This window comes from Rattus norvegicus, chromosome 5 (genome assembly GCF_021556685.1).
Source record: "Rattus norvegicus strain SHRSP/BbbUtx chromosome 5, alternate assembly SHRSP_T2T, whole genome shotgun sequence".
NCBI lineage: Eukaryota > Metazoa > Chordata > Mammalia > Rodentia > Muridae > Rattus > Rattus norvegicus.
Genome location: NC_141538.1, coordinates 9,263,085 through 9,269,084, shown reverse-complemented (window position 1 = coordinate 9,269,084; position 6,000 = coordinate 9,263,085). Strand labels below are relative to the sequence as shown.

The following is a 6,000-nucleotide window of genomic DNA, read 5'->3' as shown; positions in this document are numbered from 1 at the left end:
CAGAGCCAGCATCGCTGCTGCACAGACACACACCCACCGAGCTCCACCGAGTGCCCCCGAGCACCAGCCGCCCCCGCTGGCCGCCGCCGCGCCTCGGGCAGCGGGATCCAGCGCCAAGTCCAGGGCTGGTGCGGCGCGCAGAGAACCTCTTGATTTTTTCCCCCTTCACTCTAGCCCTCCCTGGTTTGGGCGGCGGCGGTGGCAGGGGGATGGGGGCTCCACGCGGGGAAAGGGGGGTGACGATCGAGGAAGATTATTGTTCTTTTTAAAGGATGCCTTCGCTTCTTCCCAATGCGGCTTCTGTGAACCTATTTACTAGAGACTGCGAACCGGAGTGAGGGATGTAAAGAAGGGAGGAGGAAAGCTGCCAGGAGCTCCAGCCAGTCGGGGAGACCCTCCTCTCTGTGGAGGGGAGGGGGATTTCCAGCGACACATCATTGGCGAAAGGGACCTTTGCAGGAGAGGAGTCCTCTGAGGGAACAGGGAATCCCACAGCCCCCTGTGGCACAGGAGCCAGAGCTGCTGCCCGAGCGGAGCTGGGTCCGTGGGAGCTAGGTAAGTGGCCCGATTGCTGCTCCCCAAGAGCTCTTCTTTAGAGATGCTTCACTGTGGCAGCCTAGTCAGACTTGAGTTGCTACAGGAACTGGAAACTGCCATATGGCGCCCAGTGGACTTACAAACAAAGCTGCCTGGGTTGTTAGCCCTGACAGATTATTAACGGAAGGCTTCCTCCTGGTGGGGAAGACACACAAGTTTGAGTCCCTGACAAGCCTGACTTGACCAAAAAGATGAAACTCTTGTACATAAGAAAGGACCCCCCCCCCCCAGGTTGCCTTCTCTTCCTGATCGCTTGTTGGTAAATGCCACACTTGCACACACACACTTGTCAAACTAGACTTAGGGATTGTGTTCTCCCCTATGTATGCACAGTCCTCAGAATACAGAGACATACATGCGTTTTATTCCTCGGTGGTGAGCTGTCTTGGTTCCTGGGAGCGAGTTAGAACAGGTCTCTAAGGAAAGCGCTCCAAGGCTTTTTCCAATGCAATATGTCAAGGAGACTTGGGAATACAGTTGCCCTGAGTGGCACCGAAAGACACCACCATCTGCCTCATCATTTGCTCCGGAGACTTAAGGAGCCTTTTATAGATAGCATCTTGCCATCTATTGTCTCAGATAAGGAGCATTTATTTGTATCCATTCATAAAAACAGCCAATGTGCATAAACACGTCGTTTATGCGATGTTTATGACCCCACAAGTGTTTTAATAGTAAAGAATGACACAGATAAAATTATTACATGGAATTTTTAATATGCACAGGCAGGCATTGGGGTGATTGCATACAGGTTCAGCATTCCATTCCATCAAGCCATGCCATAATATCAATGTTTTAAATAGCATTTCACATTTCTAATTTTTTTGCCTATTGATTGGTTGGGGTTTTGTTGGCAATCTGATTTTTTTCAAGCTCCACTCAAAAGAAAAGTAAACATTTTACTATTATAATATTCAAATGTCTAGCATTGTGTAGGATAGACCCCTTTGGATTATTCACCAGTGATAACACATTTCATAGAATTAGTAAATAATCAATTTTGGTCAAATGACTGAAGTCTTACCTGCCAGTGACTCACAGGAAAGAATTCGAAAAGAGTAATATGTTAAAATTGTTCATATTGTAAAGTTTTATCTATTTCACCCATTAGGTACACCTGCAGGGTGCATCAATAAATATAAATTTGTCCGCAGTTATCTTTTAATAAGTGAGCAAAACATTTAGAAATCTAGACTAGAGAATTCTTTGAGCTTAAATTAACCAGAACTTTGAACAGTTCAGTGGTTTGGCCCATTGTGTATAGAAATGGTCATGTTTTAGTTTGCCTGCTTCAGGTGTTGTTTCAGTGGGGGGCTCATTTGTGTATCCATAAAGACTCTCGGAGAATATTGGTGGTCTGGTATGGAAATAACTCACTTCTCAACTGAATGGGAGGAGGGTCACCTCGAAGTGTTTATATGCATCCACAAAGCTGCCCCTGTGGGCTGCTCCTTCACAGAGTTCTCTGGGTCCAGAGCCGATTTGCTCATGGCAAACAGAGTTCCCTCCAGTACACTCTTCTCCTTTCTTGGGCACTACTCAGACTTTTAGAGAAAGGGATGAGCCACTTGGCAGTTCACTTTGTGTTCTTTCTCCTCCAACCTTCATTTTTCCCTTCCCAGCTTAGAGCCCCCCCCCCCAGTCTTTCTCTTACACAAACCCCTATCCACAGACTGCAGAAAAGGACTCTGCTGCCTGCCACTTGGCACTTTTGGCTGCGTGCTGTGTCTCCATCCCCTCATGCCCACCCCCTTTCCTGAAGAGAATCAGTCTGTGCCTCACTGGGAGGGAACTGCTCTCAGACCCACTTCACCCACTTATGTCCTCCAAGTATGTTTGTCCTCTGACTGGTCAGACAGACAGGAGGAAACTATTACTTCATCAGTGCCTTTGACTTGGATCTCACAGCATTGCTGATGCCCTTGGGGGGAGGATGGGAACACAGCCTGCTCTTCTAAGATGTTCAAGAACGAGATTGCTAGAAAAATGCAGGATGTGGGTTCGATCACATTTTTTGGCAACATAAAGGCATATATGATCAGATTTTTGGTAGACACCCTGAATATTTAAAAACGTCTAAGTCTACGGAGCATTGAAAAATAGTTTGCTTCTTGAGAAAAAAAAATGCATGCCTGTTTTCTTACTTCTTTTGAGCAGAGATCGTTATATACCTCAGGGAAGTACATCATATCACTGGCAATCTAGGAAGCCCACAAAACATACTTCATTCCAACCCAACCGATGTCTTCTGATTAATTCCTTGAAATTTATGGCCTCTTATCAAATAGTTACTAAGATAAAATTCAAATTAATGAGAAATCACCTCATGTGTATTCTAAGGGAGACGGTGAAGGTTGAGATATTTTGTTTATTTCAGATTGCTCTTTATGGTTTCTTATAGTCCCACAGTTATTCAGTGACATTTACACAAAAGCGTGATGCTTGCTGGTTTCACAGGGCCTTCGGAGGTGTGCAAAGTGGGGTTGGCTTATATGTGAGATCTTTGAAGTCCCCAGTATTTTTAAGGAAAGACTTTATGGTCAGATAACTCCCAGAGTGATAAATAATGTTTACAGAGTAGAGCAGCTTTGAGACTTTTAAAGTCATGGACCACAAGTGTCTCCACAAGTATATATCTATTTCCTCCCTTCCTGCATAGATAAATGGGTTTCCTAGCTCTTTATTAAGGTGCACTTTGTAAGGAAGAAAGCCAAATGTGCCAGGAAGGGTCTTTCAATCCACATGAGCCAAGTCAATGTGGCAACCTCTTTAAAATGCCTTTTCCATAGGCTCAATTGTACCTGACTTTACTCTGCAGTTTAATAACATAAAGAGACTCACTACCTTGTCTGTTAATTGGTGTAATGCTTATTAAGTGTAAGAATATTGCTGGCTCAGAATGTATCATAGGCCTGATACACAGTAGACAGCCTCTGCCCCCAGTTGTTAAAATTTTAAAGGGGGAAAGACAAAAATAAACTCTTGCATTCTTAGCTGAGGAATCTGTTTCAGTTCAAAATGACAGATTTCTTGCATATAGAAACACATTTCACAATTTCATACTTAATAAGTTAATCAAAACAAACTCATGATCAAGGTTATGAAAATCTGTCACAGACTATGAACTTAAGACTTCTCCTGAAACCTATCCTCAATAACACTAAAATGTTACTAAATGTTTCATTTTAGACTTACAGAGAACATGAGGACATTTTCATTATAAATCAGAATATTTATTTTGTCTTCTTTACAAGAGTAAAATAATTATGATAGCCAGGTTCTGTCTTAAACATATTGAAAATACTTTTTCAATCTTACACTCTCCTTGTGGGGAAGCTATAACTAATGCCCTTTACATATAAGCATGAAAACTAATATGCACAGGTTTTTCCTGCCTAAAGTCACACGGGAAGGAAATGGAGATGTCTGTTTGAAGTTAGTATTTTGGGTTCAGGAACACTGTGCCCCACTTTGATATTAGGGCATTAAGAAGGGTGACCCTAGACAGAACCAGGAAGTATGTCTGCATTTCTTCTCCTTTCAGAGCTGTGTATCCTCTCTAAAGAGGACATGGCCCTAAGGATACAGAGAGGCGTGCAAAGATCAGACTGGAGGGCTTGTTTTTGTTGTCTTGATTCAAGAGAAACCCATCCCTCCACCCTGGTAAATGTTCACTGTGAATCTGACAGAAGAAAATCGTTTAGTTTCAGGTTGTCTTTCACATTGTGGTGGGGGCGGCCCTAAGAAGGCTAACATTTTCAGAAAGTGTGGTGCTTCCCTTGGAAGTTAGGGGGCTAGGCAAGTCGTTCTGTGCCTAAAGAATTTCCCAGAACGCACATACGATGCACTGCACATAAGAGGCAGCGTGGTGCCTTCCTAGTGATGGAGACGTCTGATGGGAGGGTTCCTGTCCACACAGTCTAACTCACATAGCCTGTCTCAAAAGAACTGACCAGCCTCACTTGGCTTCTGGTTTCTGCCTGTGCACTCTCACACCCATCTCACACACACACACACACACACACACACACACACTCACAAACACACACACAAAATGGAAAGATGTGCGTTGCAGGTGACTTGAGTGGTGGGCTTCTCACAGAAGTCCAATCCATGTCCAAGTTTTATGAATTATTATTAATACAGTATAACATTACAGGTATTTTAAGTTATATATTTATGCTTCAAAATTATTGTATTCAAAATGTAATAGTCATTTATCAATGTCCTCATGTTTAATTTTGCAAAACGTAAACCTTATATTTGATGGAAATTTAAGCATAGTCCCCCAACAGATTCTGCCTAGAGAATCCTTGGAATGCCTGTTTCTGAACACAGATAATTACTGTAACTGTGAGAGCACAAACAAGTTCTACTTTGATATATTTGTTAAGAGAACTTAAATAATATTTGAGACAAAGTTCTTTCTAAGTAGCCACTGCTTCTGTTAATGTAGAAAGTGCCATCTGGCTTGTTTGAAGGATACAATGATTAAATATTGCTTGTAAGATGCCATAGAATCAAATATTTGGATTCTGCTTCATGATTGATTGACATTTGTGGTTTTCACACAGATGTGTCTTCTAGGCTGGGTGACACAGCACATACAGTTGTCTTTTAGCTGATAGTTGGCTTGTAGTATAAAAGTTCACATAAAAACAATCTTAAGTGATGTTCAAGTCTTCAGACACATTTAACAAAGCCCTTTGAATGAGTAATATACTTGAAGTACAGTACTGTTAGTAATGAGATCCATAAACATTGTCTATAGCTGTGTTCTTGGGGAACGGTTCTTTGAATAATGTGTACTGACCTCTCTGTAGGAGATCCTTTGGGGGATACCAAGGTGGATGAGGGTGGGTGCTGGAGAGAGCTGTGCCCCAGGAGTGCTGTGTTTTTCAGATTGGTCTGGGCAGAGCGTTGACTAAGATACTCATGAGGATTTTACTATCTCATCCTGAGGGTTCTCCTGGGTTTCTCCTCTGTGCTGAGTCCTGTGCGAATGGGTGGAAGACACCGTGCACTCTCAGACAGAGGCAGAGACAAATCCACAACATACCATACATGATCTTCCTGGGTGGCATGGCAATTAGCTGGGTAGCTGCATCACAAAAGGACCCAGGGTAAGGAAATGCAGTTGCTCTGAATTGCTCTGTATATTAGAGACATGATTCTGTCTTCAGGAAGACCAAGTTCCTCCTCTTTTATGGGCAGGATTCTTCAGTGTCCCCTTTGCTACTGTGAAATGAAATTAATGCATAACATAACTTGTCTGCACATATATTTTGATATCATTTGTCAGAGAAAATACAGAAAAATGGGAAAAGACCTGCAGGTTTGGTGATGTTTGCTCAGCTGGAGATGGACAGAAGATAGAATGAAGAACTACTGAAAGTTCAGGTG

At 42.9% G+C, this 6,000-nt stretch overlaps 1 protein-coding gene across 1 annotated transcript in view; it reads left to right on the top strand.

Annotated features, from left to right (window-relative positions):
* The first annotated feature begins 321 nt into the window (after nucleotides 1-321).
* The window catches only part of Kcnb2 (potassium voltage-gated channel subfamily B member 2), a 464,270-nt gene continuing 458,591 nt past the window's right edge, over nucleotides 322-6,000 (top strand). The window contains 1 exon segment of the mRNA NM_054000.2: nucleotides 322-555. The gene's annotated coding sequence lies outside the window, so the exon portion shown is untranslated.